Genomic DNA, 22,723 nt, shown 5'->3' with positions numbered 1-22,723 from the left:
GTGCTGCGCTTTAACCTGCTGCGCCACCAGGGAGGGCTGATAGTTATATTTTTAAGGAGATAAAAGACTCAGAGCTCCAAGTTGCAGTGTTAATTTTCCATAGAGCCCCTTGCTATAAAAGTAATAATTAGCTAATGTTCGGTATAAAAGTGATGAGGAATGGATCTCAGGGGACTTGTCCATCCTCTGCTGAGTGGGCATCTCTCCTGGAACTCTGAAGAGACAGACTCTCGCCCTCCCTGCCCTGCTGTGTCCTCTGGCGCAGCGGCTGCGTGGTGAAGAGATTATGTCAACCATCCAGGCCAAGCGTGGTCCCATGGACCTGCCTCTGCCTTTTATTTCTAGCTCGATACCTTAATGCATTGTCTGTCCTACCGGAGCACTGACAGGAGTCTTTCACTGCTTTGTCACAGGTCTGAGAGCAGCACACAAAGTGAGTCACCCCCAGGGTTTTGTCCCTTTCCCTCTTTATACCAGAAGGTGCCTTGGGAAGTTGGGTCCACAGAGGAGGCGCCAAGTTTCCCTCTTGACAAGGTATGGACTCCTCATGCTCACCGACGGTGGGGCATGGTCAAGGTAAAAAGGCCTTGGGACAGTTTTCTCTGGTCCCCTGGGCCAGTGGCCGCACAGCCACGAGCACATACTGATGTTTTTGCCGTGTCGGCAATTACAGTGCGCGCTGGTCTCTGTTTTCAGGCTACAAGCTGTGGTGACAGGCACTTGTGGCCCACATGGGTGAAGCAAACATTTAGGATGTGCTAGTTGCTTAAAAGGCTGTGAGGGGCCTCCCTGGTGGCCTAGGGGTTAAGTCTCAGCACTATCTCTGTGACAGGCTGAGACTGGTCCCAGCCAGGGAGTGACCCACAGGCGCGGCAGACCTCTCCTGTCTCCCCGCTGCTCCCCTCAGCAATGTACTCCAGTAGCCCACCTGTTCTGCTCCCCACCCTGTCTCTGGTGATGCTCTTGCACCCCACCCCCTACCTCTGGTATGTAGCTCAGATCTTCTACACAAATATAAAAATAAATAAAAGGCTTGTGACATTCACACTGGACAACTTCCACTATCTTCTTTGTTTTGAACCCGGCAGGACTATATTCCTAAAGCAAGGCAAATGTTTCACTGGCAAGTCAAAACCTATTTTTAACCAAAAGTGTTTATTCCATAAGCAAACTTAACAGATAATATTAATGTGGTGCACTGTGGCAGATGTGGTGGGTGTGGTGGGTGTAATTGGTGCAGTGAGGTGCTCCATGTTGCGGTATGGTATGAACGGAAGCAGATATCCAGACATTTCGAAGAAAGAATGTGCCAATAGTTTTTGAAAAGTGGGAAATGCATAAAGGCAAATTGTTCTATGCACATAATTGTCTTTATACAAGAGTGAGAAACTAAGAACTGAGCCAACAGAGAAATGCGAACTCTGACCAGCACAGGAGAAGAGTAAGGCTTGGAGACAGGTGGGTTGTGGGGGAAACTGTCAGAAGAGAGACTAGCCTGTGATTTTAGAAACCATGTGAAAATATTGTGAGTGAAAAGTTTCTTTGGTTGCAAACCCCTGAACATAAAAATCATAGTGAATAATGAATTAAATAGGATTATCATAAAGTAAAGAATAAAATTCCTTATGGACTGAGACTATGTGTTTGATAGCAAAAATATGATTCAAAAATTGAAAATTCTTCAGGCAATTTATGTATCACTCAGAGGCTTCTAGAAGTTTGATTAAGTTCATTATCTGGTTTTGGAAAAACTTCAAACTGTCACTTTTTATTAAGGCCAATGATAAAATCTAGGTTTCAAGGTTATAAAATCCATATATTTGTGAACTCTAAAGAAGTTTGTCTCTAGGCATTAAATGCCAGTTAGTAACAGAAAATAAATCTTAGAGCTTTGATCTGGGAGATGAAGTTGGCTTTTTTTTGGTGAGCTTACATGTGTCTTTCTGTTGGAATTTAACATTTGCAAACTGACAGATGATAAATCAAGTTTGAATACTCTTTTTACCCTAAATAAGTTTAATATTTTTTCTGTAAAAATGATTTTCTGAAGCAAGATGTCAACAGTGCTAAATTGAAAGTCATTTCATTTGTTTTAATTTATACACAACTGAATAATATTTTTGGCTCCCATTTAGGAGAAGGTCATTAGACTGTAATTGTCCCATTAGTAACAGTATGAAACTGGAGGCATGAAGTCATAAACTATAAATTCATTTCACTGATCCTTTGGGGTATATTTTAATGTCTTATTGTCTGTTAGTTTTCCCACAATGTAGGGTGTTATAGACAAAAATGAATCTGTTGTTATTGTCTAAAAATGCAGTGATGATTGGTAATGTTCTCAGTAAATGTATTTATTTCATTTGGGTCTCAAGTGAATAATTAATGTGAAAATGGCTACCAAGGTCTCACACTCAGTATGATGAAGGTGACATTTTAGCTTCTGTTGTTTTTTCCCTCTTTTCCGCCTAGTCATTTTTGCTTTAGTTACTTAAACTAACAACAACAAATAGGAGTTAGGGGCTGCAGAAATCCATGAATATTATTTTATTTTTCCAACAGAATGTCTCACAACAATATTATTGAAGTGTCCAGCTCTGCAGACATTGGACAACTTTGATCCGGAGAGAAACTCTGACACTTCTGTGGCTGTTTCAGCCTCCCTGCTAACACAAGGGGCAGCCAAATGTAGGACATTGTCCATTTAACCACTCAGTCTGGATGCCAGCTCGCAGTGTGCTATGATCTGCCTTTCACATACATGACAGTCATCGCTGGCCTGAGTCAGGTAGCGTCACAAAAGACAAGGGCTTGCCAACAGGCAAGTCATATAGAGCTTTTGACCAACTGGGTCAATCTGATCTTCAGAGAGTTTGGACAAAAACACACAGAAGTAAGGAAAATCCAAAGGCGTAATGGGTTCACAGATGCTGTGTACATGCTGTATTCTGACACAGGAAAGCACAGGATGTAGAAGTCACTGGAAGTGTCCTTTAGTGACAACAGAAGAGACTAGCACAGCCAGATGGCAGGGCCTTCACAGAGCACTGGGGACCTTCTCCTCAGCTGGCACACATAGGGATGGCTTCACACTCAAAATGGATGGAACTCAGACACTTCTTAGATACCTCAATGTCACCAGCTGCTCTGATGAGTCGCATACACCCAGAAATTAATGTTCAAGCCTTTATTCTGACTGAGACTCGTGCCTCATTGGCATCAAATACTTCAAGCTTTACACCCCTCCCCCAAGTAAGTGCTGTGGAAAACTGTTCCCCCACACCCCTAACTCCCATCCAATGGAGCCGCAGGCTCATATCTCCCATCTGTAAGGATGGAGGGGTCAGTGGCAGGCTGTTTCAAGAGCTGGCCAAGGCCCTGGTGTACTGCCTTAACAAATCTCTCTATTGGAGAGAATTGCCATTCAGAAGGTCAGCTGAATGTGATCACAATATAGGTCAGTCAGAACATCAAAAGATGACATCAAAATCAAGAAAACATGTTTAAACTTAGAAGCTCAGGAAGGGTGGCATTCTGGCTCTTAGGCTGCCAGCACTACTCAAAATACATACAGAAAAACATGACAGACAAACCCTTAAGAGATTAGGTAGAAATTTTACTTGTATGTGGACGTGTAGCCATAACATACTCCCGGCCTGTTCTCAGGGTGGACACTAACGAGTCCCCACACAGAGGACTCTGCACGCCCTCATCACAGTTTTTTGTCAATCAACTTGGTTACTGGGTGACCATCTACTGCCTTTATCACAGAAAAACAGCCTTCTCATCATCTGTAAGATGGGAGGTGATTTCGCTGCTAGGCCCCATGTAGGGGCTGAGGTCATGTTCTGCTCACTCACAGACATCGGAGATACGGGCACCATCTCCCATCTCATTTTCCAAATTCTTGAGAGAGTCCGTGCATATGCATAAATCTCATAGTTGAGGTGCTATGTTTTAAAGAGAAAGAATTTATAGTTCTAAGTCTACAAAAGAAATACTCTAGGAAAATGAAGATTCAAGCTTCCTAATCTCATTTGTCCTCTGATGTGCTTGTAGTAGAGGAAGAAATAACAATGTTGGATCTGGGACATAACTGAATTCCCACTGGGTTTTGATTTTATCAATAATTAAGGAATAACATGTAGCTTAATGTTGAGGTGACTTCTGTATGGCCTGGGATGAGATCAGAGATCAGAGGTCATGCTTCTGGGCATACTTGTAGAGTAATTGTGCTGTAGATTATATTTAAGGGTAGGATACGGAAGAACATCCAGAAGACATTTATAGAACAGAATGTGTGGGAGAATTAACCCCCATGAAAAGTTTAGATTAAGCATAGTGAGAGAGGAGAGAGTGAAGGAAATATGGATTTTTGAAGCCAAGTACAGAATGACACTCAGGAAGAATGTAGTTATAAAGCATTAAACCCTTTCCTGCCTTCCAGTCTATTCCACTCACACAGCACCCGGCCTTCATCCCTAAGCCTCGTTACAGTTTGCCTCTGCCACATTCCGTATCTATTTACCACAGGCCCCCAAGCCAAAAGAGCTGGTCTAGCCCTTTGCCCTATAGGAAAAGAGTTCACCAGAGAGCACCAGCCGTAGCTAAACTAAGTAAGACTAATACAGAAACTTGTGCATGATGGGAACCAGAGCTGGGAAGGAAAGAATTTAGCCTGGTTCCTTGAAGGGAGATTGGAGGAGCTATTTAAAGGGTAGTTTCAAGTTGAGGGGGTGGGGGTGCGTCACATGATACCTTAATCTAGGTTGGGCTATGCCCAGGCATATACTAACAGGTCACACTCACTCCAACAGCATATTCTAGCTCCCTGCCTTCTCATTCCAGGAAACTGCAAGGTTAGTCATTAGTTGTAATCTAACACCTGATGGTCAGTGTCATGGGTCAATCTGGCCAATGCTCTCCAGTTCACGATTTAGTCCACTTGTTCAAATAGGACTTGGGTCAACTCATCCTATAGGTTGGCAGTTTCTTCTACGTAGGCTGTCTCATTTGCCTCAAATTCAGATCCTTTTTGTCCTCTGATTTCCCTTCTTCAATACAATTCAAATACCATCTCTTTCTTTATTTCATCCTCCAAGTCTTCTGTGAAATACCACTTCCTCCGGCAGGTCTTCCCAACTCCTAATAATTCAGATCTGCCAGCTGTGTTCATTGTACCTAGAAGCTTTCTGTCATAACTTTTAACCTAATTTTGAGTTGAAAACTTGTATAAGGATTAAAAACAATCTCTTCTCTCCAATAGACCATGAGCTTTATTAATTTAACAACCAGATTGCCCTGTTCACTTTGACATATGCAACATATCTGTTGAATGAATGAGTAAATATGTAAAAAAAAAAAAAAAAAAAGTATCACACTGTCCTGGCTTCTGTTGACAGGCTCAAAGCAATCATAACAGTGATCTATGCTACACACTAAACATCTTTTAAAAGTCAGTAGAGGTTAGGAAAATAATGAAGGCCCTCCATTCAATTGAAAAAGAAAGGTGTTTTTGTTTAAAAGAGTCATTATGAAAATATGCCCCATCAATTTGTTAGTAATAGCAAGTACTATGTGACAATTAAATTGACTTTTGCATCTCATCGATTAAAGTTAACATTGCCTTCACACATCATTGAGTTCCCATATCATAAGCAGTAATTAAGATATTAATCATAGGGGTTCTCAGATGGTATTACTTGCTTTAGTGAAGCGGTATCTTTCTTCTTTTTCTTCTTTCACTCTTTTTTATTAATCTCACTTAATTACATCCTGAGTGAGAACTATACATAATATGATCTATAGATCAAACAAACCCAGATAATCATTTTCACTGAGTCTGAATTTCCCCCCTTCTTATTTAGGTCATTTACTTGCATAGACTGACTTGCAGTGCAAGCTATAATAGCTCCTCTGAAACTAAATGAAATTTTTGATAGAATAATCTCATTACGCATAGTAATGTGATTGCTTCTTTAATTAAATGATTTCTTATTTGCCAAGGAAAGACAAACATCAATAACAAAAAAAAAAAAAAAAGTAAAAGAGAACAAGGCAAATCTGGTCCTTGATAGCTTCACTTGAGATAATTCTACATTTGAATGCAAGAGATTTGGTTACCTCATTATTGATTTTCAGAGCAAAGGGAGCCTCTTTTCAACAATGAGTTGGCACATTAGTTCTATGCCTAACACACAGCAATGCCTGCTATTTTACAAAGCAAATTAGGCATCAGTGTATATTGTAAATGATGTAAAATTTTCTGGAGACCCCATTCCTTGGTCTAGTGGGCAGTTGAACAAAACATCTTCAGGGGCTCCATCTTCTATGCAGGAATCCATTGCTTAAAGGTGTAAATAAGTCTTTCAAATAAAAAAAAAGATTGAACAAAGGCCATCTTGCTGGTGCATGCTTTAGAAAGGAAGAGATTAATCCCTGAATTGCTTTCCTCTGCCGTCAGTGTATCTTATATCTAGAAAACAGATTCTTTAACATCATGAAGACCCTACCAAGAGCAGTTACATTCTCAATGGCAGTAGCTTACTGTATCTCATTATACAAACTAAATTCAAATTTAATATTTGGCAGAACTGCTTTTACAGAGTCAAATCTGTTGAGCTGCCTTTTTGGTTCTGATCCTCACGGTGATGATCTACTACACTTTTGTTTGACTATCAATATTTTCAAGACTTTATTTTTTCAACACAATATGGATGCAACATTTAACTGGTAAAATGACAATTTTCCAACTACCCTGCGTAGCCAATAAAATTCTATAGTTTAAGTGTAAAAAAACATATATAATGGGAACGAAACTGTTCTTACAAGATCATTTATTACGTAAATAATAAGAAACTCCAAGGTGAGGCTGAGCTATGCGTTAGCACCTGTTTGGGTTTTGGTTCTTATTGTTCGTTCCTTTAGTTTCATTTGTGTCTGAGTAAGGTTATATCTACCTATTACTACCAACTATGAAAATATACTTTTGTCAAGATAATGCAAACACTTTGAGTCAGCTTATGTAGAGGAAATTCCAAGTGGGTAGGGTCAGTTGTCCCAAGTCCTGTTTGAGCAGCTGGGAGAACCTAGCCCACCCTGAAGCTCCATGAATATAAAGGCCTTGCCTCCTCACCGATTATCTCACACTTTCCTGGAAGGAAGAAGCTAGGAGCTCACAGCCTCTGCTGGATGTCACCCTTTGTGCATGCCCAGGCATAACTCAGAATGGCTATACAATGCCCTCCTCTCTGCCTCCTTGATTTTCCCTTTAAATATCTCCTCCTAACCTCCTGGAAGCCAGGCTGTATTCTTCCTGCCTGCACTCGCTCCTGCATGCATGAGTCTCTCCAATAATTCCTTGCCTGGTTCCACTTCCACTAATGCTCTCTGGTAATTTGTTTCCTACAGGGCAAAGGACCCACTCTTTGGAGTAGTGACACTGTAACAATTTGAATATGAAACTGGTTGATTGCCTTTGGCACTACTGATCAGTATTCTGTTTGTTGAACCAAATAATCCCCTAAAGTCTCAAAACCACCTTCTTTTCATACACCGAGTCTTGTAAAGCTATGGGTTTATATACAGGTATGAAAGGAAGATGATGCTATTTTCAAACTGATTGTCGATTCCACTTATGTTTGTGGAGACAGTCTTGAAGTCTATACAGGTAATCCAAAGATGAGACAGATTAGGTGTTTTTCCACATTGCAAGAAAATGGTCTTTATGTTGGAAGAAAACAGAGGCCTAAACAAATTATACTTTCTATGAAAATGAAAGCACAAAATCTTTCAGAAATCACAAAGCTCTTTTACTACTTAATGACCTTTTCATCAAAGTGATATATTTTTTCCATTTGTGGTTAACATGAATTACTTGTCTTTCCCCTACTGTTTGCTTTCCGCATCCATGGTCTAGTAGAACTGTATGTAATTGAGTTGTCATCGAGATAGCTGCCAGGGATTTTGACTCCAACATAAAGAGCAAAAAGAGGTCACAAATCATATTTTGTCACACACCTTGATGGAGCTTTGTTAGTATTCATTGATCTGAAAATCATGTCTTTTCCAAAGTAAAGCAAACAAACGTTAGACAGCTTTTGATGTTAGTTAATGAGGGCCTAGAACTAATGGAGTAGGAACATTCTTCCAGTGGAATGTCCAGCTTCATCCAAGTTCTGGAATATTTGTTTAGCCTTTACCCCAAACTGAATAGATTGATCCTACTTCATCCCAGCAATCAAAATCTCTTCCAGTTTTCTTCCTAACAGTTAGGAAAAACTTCATTCTTTTGTAGTTTCACTCTACACCCCTCATTGCTGCTGACAAAGATATCATTGTCCTTTAAAGACAGACTTTCTCAGAAATCTACCATCTCATTATTGTGAAATAAATATCTAACTCAAGAAACTTGGAAATTCCAAGTCTTTAGAACAGAATAATAGTCCTCAATAAATTAAATGAACACACTTAAGTTTTTGAATAATATGGAATGAAATAAAGAATAAAAATGATAAAAGGGTAGTAGCCACAGTATATTTCATCAGAAGAAATATGTGCTCTACTTCAAATGAAAGAAATATTATAATATTTTTGCTTCATAGACAGGTGCAAATGATGAGAAGGTAATGGGAAAACTTTATGAGATGTAGAATAATGATTATCTTGATTACTAAAATTATAATATCTAGATAAAAAGATAAATGGGTCTTTTGAAAGAAAAATGTATATAAAGACCACCTAATTCTTATTTTAGTAGCTCAAATTTGACTAAGATATGAGAAGACAATACTCAGATTAAACTAGTAAGTGGAAGCTAAAATTGACCTAATCTCAGTTGGTGAGGTAGCATGTCCGATACATGCAAAATGGTGCACCATTTAAAAAAAAATTAAGATTATTTGTATTTATTTATACATACAAGAACTGGGGTGCAGGCCAGAGGTGTGGAGTGAGAGAATGGGAAGCAGAACAGGTGGATCTACTGAAATCGACATGCTGCAGTGGCTGGTCATAGTTTGAAACTTTAACCACCGGGGAGGTCCTGGTGCTTTAAAAATTTAAGACTAGTTGGTTAGTTAAGAAGGTCCATCCTTAATGAAAGAGGGATCAAATATTTATAAACAAACCTTTAACATTTACTAAAGTACAGCCACATTGAAAGAATTTAAATTCTATCATGATTCAAAATTATAGAAATTACTTGACTAAACATTTACCAATACAACAAACTTTTATGATTTCTTGAAAATGATATGATTGCTATCATATTTCTTATTTTGCCAATGAGCTTTTTGGTCCACATACACTTAATTTTGATCCCCATCCTCTAAAACAATTTGAGTATATATGTGTATATATATATATATATATATATGTGTGTGTGTGTGTGTGTGTGTGTATACACATACACACATATATACATACATATATACATACATATATATGTATATATGTATGTATGTGCATATATGTATGAATGTATATATAGGTATATACATATATATGTGTGTGTGTGTGTATAAAATAGCATCTGGAGCTTTACTATAACTTCTGAAATCTCAAGCAAGTATAACCGATGCTGCAGTAAAATCATTTTTTAAAGACTTTAGCTCAATGAAAATGCAGTAGATAATGAAATATTTCAGCTTGCTATTAATGGCCTGCAAGATATACTTATCTACCAAAGACTCATGCTAATTTACAATGGCTACCCAGAAGTCAATGCTAATGTATCTTGTGGTGACGATTAATGTCTGAGGAGTAAATACAGGGGATGCATTCAAATATGAATTTATATATGACCTAAAGTACTAATTAAATTTAGTGAAATGCATTAAAGGAGAAGCAAAAAGCTGACTTATCTCACTGTGAACTCAAATAACTCTTCAAAGCTACCATCAGCCTAGCTTTGTTTTTGTTTTCAGCGTCAAACACAGCTACCGTAACAGTAAGCACTGGGACTGGGGTTGGCGGGATTAGTAAATCACTGGAGACTACATTCTTGTAGTAACTAGCAAATTGTGTGTAACTAACACAATTTCCTTTTCTGTTTAAACTTTAACTGGATTTGTTAATGCCCTTTATTCAAAAACCACTAGGGAGGTCCACACCTGTAGCTGAAGAAGCTGAGCTTATACTCATTGTCCGGGAGGAGGTCACAGTGTAGGGAACTGCAGACTGGACAGTGGGAGGATGGGGAAGACTTCTGACATGCACTACGTAAGTCTGTGAGTGCAAGAAACCAAGGCCCCAAGGCCCTGTCGGATACTAGATGATGTTGATGGAAGCTTCACACTTCACATGGCTAGAGGCTGGAAGTAGGGACAGACATTATTTGCTATGGAGACTTGTTGATACAGACCAGGCATGGGGATATGGAGATTGTCTGTCACTACAAAGAAACACCAGTCCTTACAGATTAACCCAAGAAGTTAGAAATGATAGAATCCATAGTTGATAAAATTCTACAAAAGAATGAATCCTCCGGGAAGAATACTGTCTAAAGATATCCCTTGCTCTGGCGAAATTTCTTCCCAAGAATGCCCACCCGTGTCTATGCAGACATTGCTCTTTCTCTTTTCCTCATAACGCTGTCCTTTGCAGCCTTTGCCTGCTTGTGTCAAAGCAATCACCCTTTTCCTTCATAAACTCGTGAGGAGCTGCTCAACTGGAAACGCTGCCAAAAAATTTCTTGGCAGGGACCCAAGGACCCCACACACTGGACACCAACACATGAACCCCTCAGTGTCAGGAGTGGGGAGTGGAAGGTGTCAATTTCATGTTTCCACGTAAATACAACTTATCTATAAAGGGAGAAATAAAGGCTGAATCTGTAACTGATTAAGAAGTGGAAATCCCTTATTCTAGCCAGGATAAGGGGGGATATAATCATTCTGTATTTTATATAATATTCATGTCTGTGTAGATGCTAAAACATGACATGTACTTGTTAAAACATGGCATGTATTGAAGCTGTATTGCCTTCACCTGTTCAGGCCGCAAATGAGGCTTGTTTCATATCAGACCACTTGTGTTCAACAGAAGAACAATGAGGTCTGGCTAGAAGAACCAGGCAAGCTCCTGGATCCAGTTGCTGTTTTTTAATACTCATAGTAAATGTATAAAATCCTGGGGACATATTACGATGTTACAGGGCACATTAAAATTGGGTATTTTTCTGTTTAGAAACATTGATACCAACACAGGAAGTCTACTGATATATAGTTACAAGGTATGTGTTATTAATTTCTTTTAGTTAAAAACAGCCTTCAAATAGTCATCAAAGGCTTCTGAAGATATATTCCTACCTGCTTTGCCTTAACTTAAAAAAAAAAAGAAAAAATCAAAAACTCTTAATGCTTAGAGAAAAAGTAACCTGTATGGGAAAAAATCGTATTTTGCATAAACTCATTGACTCTAATTATCACTTGGATAATTAGATCATAAATTGCCCAGTAATTTCAATGATACAATAGAGTAATTGTTTAAATACAAGAAAGACAAATAATTCTAAAGATGTTAATCTAGGATATATGGACACATTGGTGATTTATATAATATTTTTGAGGTAAATGCTACTTGTATCAAAGAGATATAGTAAAATATATTGTCATTTAGAAATAAGCACTACTTTACCGCATCATTTTGTATTATACAAAATAGTATACATATTTAAAAATCTTAAAGGTCTTTCACTTCTCCAAAGAGGAAATGCAGATGGCCAACAGGCATATGAAAAAATGTTCAACATCACTCGTAATAAGGGAGATGCAAATTAAAACCACAATGAGATATCACCTCACCCCAGTGAGAATGGCACATCTTCAAAAAACTAGCAACACCAAATGTTGGCGAGGATGTGGTGAAAAAGGAACTCTCCTGCACTGCTGGTGGGAATGCAAACTAGTACAACCACTATGGAAAACTGTTTGGAGGTTCCTCAAACTGCTAAACATGGAGCTTCCCTATGACCCAGCAATCCCACTCCTAGGTATCTACCCAAAAGACACAAAAACACTGATTGAAAAAGATACCTGCACCCCCATGTTTATTGCTGCTTTATTTACAATTGGAAAAAACATGGAAGCAGCCCAAATGCCCAAAAGTAGATGACTGGATAAAAAAGATGTGGTACATATATACAATGGAATATTACTCAGCAACCAAAAAGAGAAACCCATGTCTTTTGCAGCAACTTGGATGGAGCTGGAAAAGATCATGCTTAGTGAGATAAGCCAGAAAGAGAAAGAAAAATACCGGATGGTTTCACTCATAGCAGGAGTATAATGGACCAGGCGAGAAAATAACAAAAATAATGAACAACCATATACCAGAGACATTTTTTGGGGGTGGAGTGGGGAATGGGATCAAAAACGGGGGGCGGGGGGAAGGGAGGGAAATGCACGGGACTATGGTGGTGGCATGCGGGTGATTTGGTGATGGGAAACCCACGGGGATTACAATCGAGATGGAAAAAAAAAATGTGCAAAATGATGTAAAAATAAACTTTTGTAAAATAAAAAAAAATCTTAAAGGTCTTTAATGTTGTCTTTCAATAAAATCAAAATTAAATGAAATTAACAAAATTGATTGAACTAGACTCAAGAAGAAACAGAAGTTTTCAGCATCAGCACCCACATGGCCTCATTGTGATCTTCTATCATATGTTTAATAAATAAGCTGCAGAAAATAATAAAGAAATATTACAGAATAATAAAAAAAAATTAGACAGACAATATACAAACTTCCAGAAATCCCATTTTACAACATCAGTATTGCTCTGGTGATAAAACTAATAAGAAAGATATCACAAGAGAAAAAGTTGTATCCATAAGTACCCCTCATGAATACAGATACAAATCCCTAGAAAAGTTTTAGCAAATGAAATTCAACTGTATGTGAAAAGGATTATTCGTGATGTAAGAATGCAAGAAATAGAAATGGATGGTTTATATAACATTTATAAATCAATCAATATTACTTATCAAATACAGTAGTCTTCCCCATTCCTGGGGTGGGGGGTTACATTCCATGGCTCTTTGAAGCTATAAATAGTAACTACAGATAGCCCAATATATTGATGTTCATTTTCTGTACACACATACCTATGATAAACTGTATTTTATAAATTAGTCACAGTAAGATTATTAACAATAATAAATAAAAGCACCATAGCAATATACTAAAAAATAAATATACCGAGTAAAAGTTAGGTGAATGTGTTTGCTTTCTCTCTTCCTCAGTATCTTACTGTAGGTAGTATTTTTGGGCTGTGGATAGCATGGATAAGTTAAACAACCGAAAACAAAACTGCAGCTAGTAAAAAACAAAAACAACAACAACAAAAAACTACTGTAAATAGAAGGAGGAAGAAAACCATGTGCAAATGTCAACTGAGGCAGAAAAAGTAATTCTGAACCCAAGTTCTCAGCCACTTGCCATTCATAAACCAAACATGAGAGACAGAGACTTTGGTTCTCAGAAGGAGATACGTGGAGTCGTGACGTGTAGAGACACTTGGAGAAGATGTGGGTTAGACCCGTGGGGAGGCTAATGAGAGCAGCCTTGAACTTGATTTCTACCTCGATTTTGCATCTTTGGTCCCAACTTGCCTGCCCAACACCCCCAACACCACCCCTCCTGCCCGTTACTTTGCTGTACAAGTCTAAGGCACCACACTGAAACTACTGGCCGTGTGCCCTGTACTTGGTGTTTATATGTAGATCATCCAAAGGGTTTGCTCAAGGCACACTGCCATCGACAGTCTCTGATTCCAGTCCCAAGCCAAGTAGCTAAGTAGCACTTTCTGGGGAACCACTGCCAATCTGACAGGCATGATGATTCCGAGTGCATTCTATCACTGTTCCTTGATGACCTTTTAACTTTAACTGAAATTAACTTTAGAGATAAGCACCACTATTATTTGCTTATGATTGATATTTAGTATGAATTTTATGAATATGTACATATTTGTGACTATATAACCTAATGACATTCCAGTAATCATCTTCATATTATTTGCTTTTAATAGTTTTAAGTATGTAGATCGTTGTAAGTAGTTGTGCTTCAATCGACTGTACCCTAACGGCACTCCGTACTCATTCCATTATTGTGAGCCTGGTGTTTTTTGTTCAATTTCATATTTATGTTACTTTTTTCTAAATATTGATTGAGATAGAAAAACATAAAGCATTGAATTTTTTTTTTCTTTTTGGTGTCAACACTTCATTAATAACTCCACATTTACCACAAAAAGCTAAGATTGGAAATCTGCGTTTGGTTAAGTACTGAGGTGAGGATTTGCTCAGAAAAACACTGGCCTGTGTCCTCTGTGCCAAAAGTCCTGTCACCAAAGAGATGCAAAGGAGACACCTTCCTTTTGCCTTTGGCTAAGTGGGTGGGTCCTTATGAGAAATACTTGAGAGTGCCTAACAGGATTCCTGGACTTGGGCTCTGAGTTGACAAAGAAAACAAAAAACAGTATTTGTGAGCTAGTTCTGATATAAGATGTGTGATTTCTTCAGGCAAAAAGCACCTGGGAGAAAAAAAAACCTTAGCTGACTCCTACCCCGAGGACTACGTTAAGCAGCAGTTCTCAACAAACGAGATCAGTGTCACCTGGAGTTTTGTTGAAAGTTAAAATTTGAGGATGCCATTCCAGGTGTGTTTTAATTAGAAACTTTTATGAATAAACAACCCAGAATATTCTTGTTAATGTGTTTGCGTCTTTGGCCTAAGATGGCCCTGGCCCAGCTGGAGTCTGAGAGGGATGCAAACTGCAGTGGCTGAGAGGGGGCCCAGGGCAGAAAGATACAGCAGGAGCCAGATTCTTCCCCAAGCTGTAGCCTGAACTGTTGGTCAGAAGAGTTAAATTAAGCAGAATCAAGTGTGAGCCAGCCTCTGTCCTCCTGCTTCCCTCAGTCTTGGGAATTCTGTCTCTAACTCCAATGTGGGAAACGGCGTTACATCTCCGAAGACATTCCCGGTAACCCTGGGAGGCTGGTAACACCAGGGCGAGCAACCGCTGGTCGTGGGGGGCAGTTGGCCTCAAAGGAGCACCCAGGGACAGTCTCTGTGGAAAGAGAATGTAACTGACAAGCCCATCCTGCTGGTGCTCCCTGGACTTGGGACTGGGACGCCCTCCCTCACTCACCTCAGGCATCAAGTCCTCATCCAAGCTAGTCACAGCTCCTCCCCTCCCCTGCCATTGTGAGAGCTGCTACTTTGAGGGTGCTGCCTGTTCTCGTACTGAATGTATATAGAAAATAAGCTCTCTATGTAAAGATATTCTAATGCTTTAGAATTTTTGAGCAAAAACTTGGCGCCACCCCCATCCACAGGGAGCCAGCTCGGGATCGCAGCTGAATCACTCTCTCCCCAAAGCCTCTTCTGAGCCAGCTCAGACGTCTGTAATGGAGGTGGATCTCTCCTGGGCACACATTCAGCCCGGCCCGCACAACTTGCCCAAACCTTTACATCTGATGCATTGAGGCTGAAATTTGAGTGGAATCCCCTTTGCTTTGATGCACGAGGTGTCGGGAGATGCCTGGACTGGCAGCAACATGACTGGGTAAGAGACAGGAAAGGGAGAAGCCATCGACTTTATTGTTGTCTTTCTCCTTTGCATGTAGCTAAGTCTGAGAGGCTCCAAAGAGGGCAGGCGAGGAGGGTGGGGGAAGAGAAATTTTAGTGCTTAAGATTTTTTTTTATTATTAATTTCATTAATATTTCAATTCATGAAACATTTGTGGAGCACCTATGGTATCATATGAACTTTTGTAGGGCATTGGGGATATAAAGGAGAATAAAAAGGCAATATCCCCCGTTTTTCTGGAGCTGGTATTCTCGTGGAATAAAAGAGATAATAAACTGTGAAGAAATATAAAGCCACGTAAGGGAATAAAGATGGTATGAGCTTGCTATTACTCAGGCCGGTCAGGAAATATCTCTCTGACCAAATAGGCTGATATTGGAAAAGAAACCTAAATGAAGTCAGGCCCATATAAATCAGAATGTTATGGGGACTGTAAGAGCCTGGCTTTTATCATCGTTGAGCACCTGGAAAATCGATGGAACTTATCCTGTGATTTCTTTCAAGGACAGGAAGAAACTGTCAAAGTGATTTTAACAGGGTGTGTTGGGAAATTGTGAAGTTATTTTCTGCTTACATTTTTTACAGAATAGTTCATTCAATAAAGCTGCTATATATACAGATACCATTATAAAAACCATTCTCATTTAATCATACACAGTAAAAAATAATCTACTGAGAGGTTTATTAGATGGACTTTTAATGACATGTAAGAAGTTAGTATAAAATACTTAATCACTCTGCTCCAAGTTTGCAGTCCTGTGTGTTGATGGTAACTGACTACCGAGATATTTACAGCATGGCAGTTGTCACATTAAACTGAGAACGTGTGTTTCCATCAACATTGTTTCACATTCGGTTAGTATACCATTTTTGTTTAATCCCTATTCAGTAAGAGGTTTTCAGCTCTTGTTCTCTGGCTTTTCTGAGCAGCTCCATGCAGGAGCTGTTCATGTGGGCTGCTGATATTGATACAGGGCCACTAGGATTTGCATGACTAAGAGATAAACCAAATGGCATATTTTATTTATATTTTCTGAACATATTTTATTCAGTGATTTAAGCATATCTATATATTAAAAATAAATGAACTTCAACAGAAAGTCTAATCATCAATTATTAGTGTCAAGATTGGAAACAAGCAAAGTTCTCCATGGCACAGAAGACTGATGTGGTACAAAGAAAAAAACACAGCACACGTTTCTAAAGGTTAGAAAGCAGAATTAGACTGGGAGCCCATCAGTCATGTCTATAAAAGATGGCGCCCATTGGCCATGACTGTCTGGCCATCTCCCACCTCCATCCACCCTGTTCAGGACGGACTGGCATCTGGACTTACTCGAAACACTAAACATGATGGGATCCTCTAGTTATTCACTTCATTCCAGCACGATTCATTCCTGCCACCCAGGCCTAGTCTAATATTCACAACTTTGAGAAAGGAGAATGGGGACTTCTGATGTACAGAAGACGTATTGGTCTTCTTGTAGTGTGTCCGCTATAGTTAGGGCTCCCGCTATGAATTCACAGAAATTTCCGTTCCTTGTCTTCTTTGCAAAGTTCAAAATGTGTATGCATGCCATTTAGAAAGCGCGCACTCCCTGTGTGTCTCGCAGCCACTGCGCAAGCCTGGCAGTGTCCCCTCGGCCGGCAGTCCTTCAGCGTGCCCCTGCACGCCCCCTTTTAGTTTTTTAGGAGAAAAAAGCTGGTTTCCATTTGTGCAGTGCTCAGCTTTTTGCTTTATTGTTCTTTCCCTCTGATCATCACTGTTGGAAGTAATTACATCCTACTCTCTTTTGGCCGGGAAGCAGTTTTCAATTAGAGAATAGCTTGAAAAACATTCGCCATTACACAAAACCCATGTCTCAGTGATACCGTCTGTGTAACAGGATTCGATTTTGTCCCCGTGCCTGACGGGGCAGCGCAGGCTCTGTGGGTAATCGTTTCCTGTCCATTAACATGTTAGCCACAGAGATTCTGCCTCCATCTCACATTTCACTCCCCAATCAACCCTCACCCCCGAAACCCGCTAGATCGCATTACTCTGTCCCCACTCTAAAGCCTATGGAGCTTAGGACTGGTGATATTCACGGCCCATCTAGCGACGCGCTTACAGGTGTGTAGAGGTCGGTGCTAATAATGCCTCCCGCGTGAGAACTGCACCTTCTAGATCAATATATCCCCTAGAGTTGAGCGATTTGTAAAGTACTTTTCACAGAGTGTCACTTAATACATTTTAAATTGAATTTAATTGTACCCAGGAAGCATGGTGTTTTTAATATCACTCACCAGGAAATAAACTTTAGAAGTAGGTTAATAAATGAAATGCCCAAGGCAGTGTTAATTTCCCAAAGCTTCAGGCCACGGGCAAACTGTGCTCTTAATCATATTTTATTGACCTTGCCTATTTATGCTTTTGTTTTCCCTCCAGGCTATGAATTTCTTGAGGACATGGGGCTGTGGCTTTGATTTCTTTTTCATTCCCCTCCCCCCCATTATTTCTTTTTTTCTATCTCTATCCCACGCATTGTCACGTTGCCTATATGAGTTTGGTGCTCAATGCATCTTGAACAAATGATTAATTTACATTTTAGGCACGACTCTAAATCTTAAAATTCTCACTGTGTTCCCGGCTGCCATGCCTTTGCCGAGCGCTAGAGAAAAGCCAGCTCGTCTTTGCTAAGAAACTTTAGTCTTTATCAAGAAAACCATGACACACCTGCGCTTGCCTTCCCACCAACGCTAACCTGAGTCTGAGAACTTCACAGGTGATAGGTAGAAAAAATGGAGGGCCTCTTTGTCTTTCTCGTGAATGATCGATTCTAGCAGTAACTAGAAGTAAGCCACTTAGCACCTCTGCGGCCACTTACTCCAGATACTGGGCTATTCTGGGGGTTCTTGTTTACATTTATTCTCCTCCATTCTATCTGCGTGTGTCTCTGGGAGCGCAGACTGCCAGTCACCCTGCTTTATGCCTTCCTTGGTGTCGCAAATGGTCACTGAATCCCCAGTGGGTCCAGCTGTTACACGAGACCCCGGGCAATGCTGGTCGACTGGCAAAGCCTGGTGCCCTCTGCTGTAAAGCGCACGGGCCCCTTGTGGTCTCATCCAATCGCTACATTGTGAGGTCACATGGCCGCCCCCAAAGCAGGTGCCAACGTCCCTGTGGCTCAGGTAATGCAACCACGTCCAAAACACTCTAAGGACGCCAGGCAATCCCAGGTTCTCTCATTTCACTTCAGCCAGTGCAGTGCACAGTACCTCACACTGCGAAGTGTGTGACTGTTTTCCCTGCACAGGGAAGAGCTGTAGCTTTCACAGTTTCTGCTTCCGTATCGCTGACTAGCTCATGTTTGGCTCTTTCTTCACCAAATCTCCTTTTCTTTCATTTTATTATGGATATCTATCCTAATCGATGTTTGATCTATAGAAATAAGTGAAAACAGACATATTAACAACAAAGTATACATTTGTCTGACAGGAAGATTTTTTTTTTTTAAATCCATATCAGTAGATACTATAATAGATCCACAGAAGAGAAATCAATATTTACTGGCTAGATATTGTATCTATTTAAAAAATAATGGATTTCACCTGCAACAGTGACTCACTTAGCAGAAGGGAATGACTGTCAGCCATATGAAGCAAGTCCTTCATTTTATCTTCATTTCATACTGTGCTATCATTATTAATTTTTTCATTTGTTTTGTAAGGAACTTGTGGTTGCAGAGGTGCTAAGTAGCTTACTAACAATTTTAAGAAAACTTATAGCAACAATAACTAACTATAGTGATATACATGATGTAGCTGTAAAACTCAAGTTCTTTCTGGTGTCAGTCATATAATTTCTTACTTTGCGTCCAGTTTTATATATTCTGCTAAAGGAACTTTCTAGTAGACAGAGGTAAAAGCCATCACTGGACATGTGTAAATCTCTGACTCTGGGAAGGCAGGAATAGCATGAGACCCATTGTGCCGGATCAAAGCATTCCCCCAGGCCCAGGGGTTACAACAAGGCGTGGTGGCTAACTGTATGTGGTTTGTCTCCCAGAGAGCCAGGAAAACTATTGCTGAATGTGTTGATGAGGGCGTTTCCAGAAAATAAAAATCATTTGAATTGGCAGACTCAGAAGGAGCCTGCCCTCAGCAGTGTGGGTCGGCATTGGGCCAGGCTTGGCACACACCAGGGAGCGCAGAGGCCGAGGAAGCGCAAAGCTGCTCGCTCCTTGGTCTGACACATCCACTTTCTTCCTCACTTAGGGCCTTTTTTTTTTTTTTTAAATTTTCATACCAAGTTTTACTTTTTTATTTAAAATATTGTAACCAATTAACATACTAGATAACATTGTTTACACTCCAACGGTGCATGACTAGGGCATACATGATTAAAAACCACAGTAATTATCTCAGCATTCCCTACAAAGTGCCCCATTTTGCGTTAGCTACGGGAGAGGTAAGGGGATGGAACACAGGGCAGGGGGAGGAATGAAGGAATGGCATCCTAGAAGGGAAAAAGCAAATGGGGAACTTCAGACATAAAGGGGGGCCTCGGCCTCTGGTTTCAGGCCTGCCAGACAGACTGACTGCCGGTAGATCTTGGATTTCTCTGTCTCCTTAACCGCATGAGCCAAGCTACTTGCAGTAAATCTCTTTCCTCCTCTATACGTCTCCTCTCCAGATGCATGTAATTATTGCCTTATTTCCTCTGTGCTAATGGCTAAGAAGTATTATCAATCAACGTAATCAAAATAGAAATAATAACTCAAGTTGTTTTTGTTGGTGATGATGTTAAACCGCGATACTCTGTGAGTTGAATTTATTAATTTTACTGTTGCATCTCCCAACTTTTTATTGTTTTTAAACACTGGGCCCATTCAGAGTAAATCACTCTCACTCAGAATAAAGTATTTCACACTTTGTCAGGGTACCTCACAATACTGTGAGAAGCATCCATAATTTATTGAAGTCTTAAAACAAAGGATCCATCAAGCCTCCTTCCCATTGCATCTCTGCTCAGAGACTCTTTACATCTGTTCCGAAAAGGCACCAACAGCTGTTGTCCCAGCTAGAAATAACCTTTCTGCTATTTCTTCTGAAACAAATCGGTATCTCTTTCCCATAAATTGTACATATTTATTTATCACTTCTTTTGTAACTTGGATCAAAGCAAAAATAACCAAGTGTTCTATTTCCCATTCTACATGAGAATTCTTTATCTGAATGACATGGTGAGAGGAGAAAATCTTTATCTTGATAGATTTCTTTACTTGAGCACTCGGTAACTGAGAAAGAACCACAAATTGTTACAAAAAATAAATGGCAAGAAACTAGCTTAGCTCATATATATTTTCTATTTCCTCACCTCCTCTTCCCACCATACCCCATGTTCCCCAAGAGCTGACTTTTGCACAATAGAGAGTCAATGGACTATATTGAGGTAATTCAGTGAATGTGAATGAGGTTCACAACCTGACATTTCTCATTGCAAAAAACTCCTTTCATCTGGCTCTTTGCATTCATTGCCTGTGTTTTGACGTGCAACTCCTTTAACCCAAATGCACTAATATTGTTATTGCCTTTCAAATAAAATCCAAGTGTCTGGAGATTGGAGTCAAACACCTCTCTGCATTTGCATCGACTTTTCTTTCTGGTCTAAAGGCATATTGTACTCAAACCACTTTGTTTCCTTGATCTTTCCAACTCTGCATCTCTGTTCTGCTACACTTTATGAACTGAACAATCTTCTGGTGTGATCTCTGCACTCACACTGTGTGCATGTCTTAGCATGTGTTTCCCCTGCCACCTGGACTGCAAATGTTTGAGACATGCCGCAGCTTCTTCCTTGTTTTAAACCCCTTTTTCTTAAACAAAAAAAAGAAAGAAAAAAGATTTATTTACTTCAAGAACTGGGGTGTAGGCCAGAGCTTAGAGGTGAGAAGATTCAACAGAGACAGAGTGGGGAGCAGAAATGGCAGACTGACTAAAGGCACTGCTGAGAGCAGCGGGCCAGACAGGAGAGGTCTGCTGCGCCTTGTGGCTGGGGATCGAACTTCTGCATCAGTGGCTGCAGACAGCTTCACTGTGCTGTGCTCTAACCTGTCGCACCACCAGGAAGGGCCCGGTGGCATCTCATTTTCTATCATCCTGAAGTTTTACATTGTATTTTATTGAATTGCATAAAAAATACGGTATCACTAAATACATCATACAAAGCGAAATTTACTCTCTGTAAAAGTTATAGGGTCTATTTCTCACTGTTGTTAGAATGAAATAAAATGCATTTGACTTCAGGATGCCCAGTATATTGGCGTGGGGGTGCGATGCATACTGATTTACACTGTATCAGCCACACATCCTGTGCAGCCATGGCCGCGGGCAATGGTGCGTGTCTATCCGTATGTCAGGATTCAAGTAAAAGCTCAGGATGAAATACAGAAGAGACGCACGGCTTTGGTGGCACTTTCCTATCTCACTGCCGTGCTGTCATGTGTGGAATTGCGAAACCCCACTGGCTTTTTATTAAAATACTGACAGACTCTGTTCTGTTACAGAGTCGAATTTTTTCATATTCTTTTGGGGGGAGTTCAAAGTTGTGAACCACTCTCAGTAGTAATTTGGAAATTTTTATTGATTTTCTCTTACTTTTCTAACATCAATGTACTTTCACTTTAAACAGTTGGGACAAGATTTCTCATGCACTCCAACTTAACCTCTCTGCAGTGGGCAACATATTTCATTGCAGAGGAAAACAAATACCTGCATGGAGAGGTCATGTGAGTATACAGGTATTTTTGCATGTATTTAGTTACAGCATAAAGTAACCTTCTGTGACTTGAAATCTTGAGTTAAAAATGTGGGCCCTCTCTGGTGATGCAGCGGGTTAAAGCACAGCACTGAGAAGCGAAAGCCACTTCTGCATGAGTTCGATTCCCGCCTGCCCTGGAGGTGACCACATGGCTGGCAGACCTCTCCTGGCCCGCCCGCTGCTCCCCTCAGCAGTGTACTTCGTCGATCTGCCTGTTCTGCTCCCCACCCTGTCTCTGGTGAAGCCTCTCGCTGCCCCTGAGCCTCTGGCCTGTACCCCAGTTCTGTATGTACAAATAAATAAATCTTTAAAAAAAAAAATGTGTT

At 40.1% G+C, this 22,723-nt stretch overlaps 1 long non-coding RNA gene across 1 annotated transcript; it reads left to right on the top strand.

Moving 5' to 3' along the window:
* Window positions 1-15,401: 15,401 nt before the first annotated feature.
* On the top strand, window positions 15,402-22,501 carry LOC105853720. The gene is made up of 3 exons (XR_001145505.1): window positions 15,402-15,571; window positions 22,269-22,365; window positions 22,469-22,501. It is a non-coding gene; the product is annotated as an uncharacterized LOC105853720 (long non-coding RNA).
* Window positions 22,502-22,723: the final 222 nt, after the last annotated feature.

This window comes from Condylura cristata, unplaced genomic scaffold (genome assembly GCF_000260355.1).
Source record: "Condylura cristata isolate star-nosed mole 26May11 unplaced genomic scaffold, ConCri1.0 scaffold00016, whole genome shotgun sequence".
NCBI lineage: Eukaryota > Metazoa > Chordata > Mammalia > Eulipotyphla > Talpidae > Condylura > Condylura cristata.
This window is presented reverse-complemented; position numbering and strand designations above follow the sequence as displayed.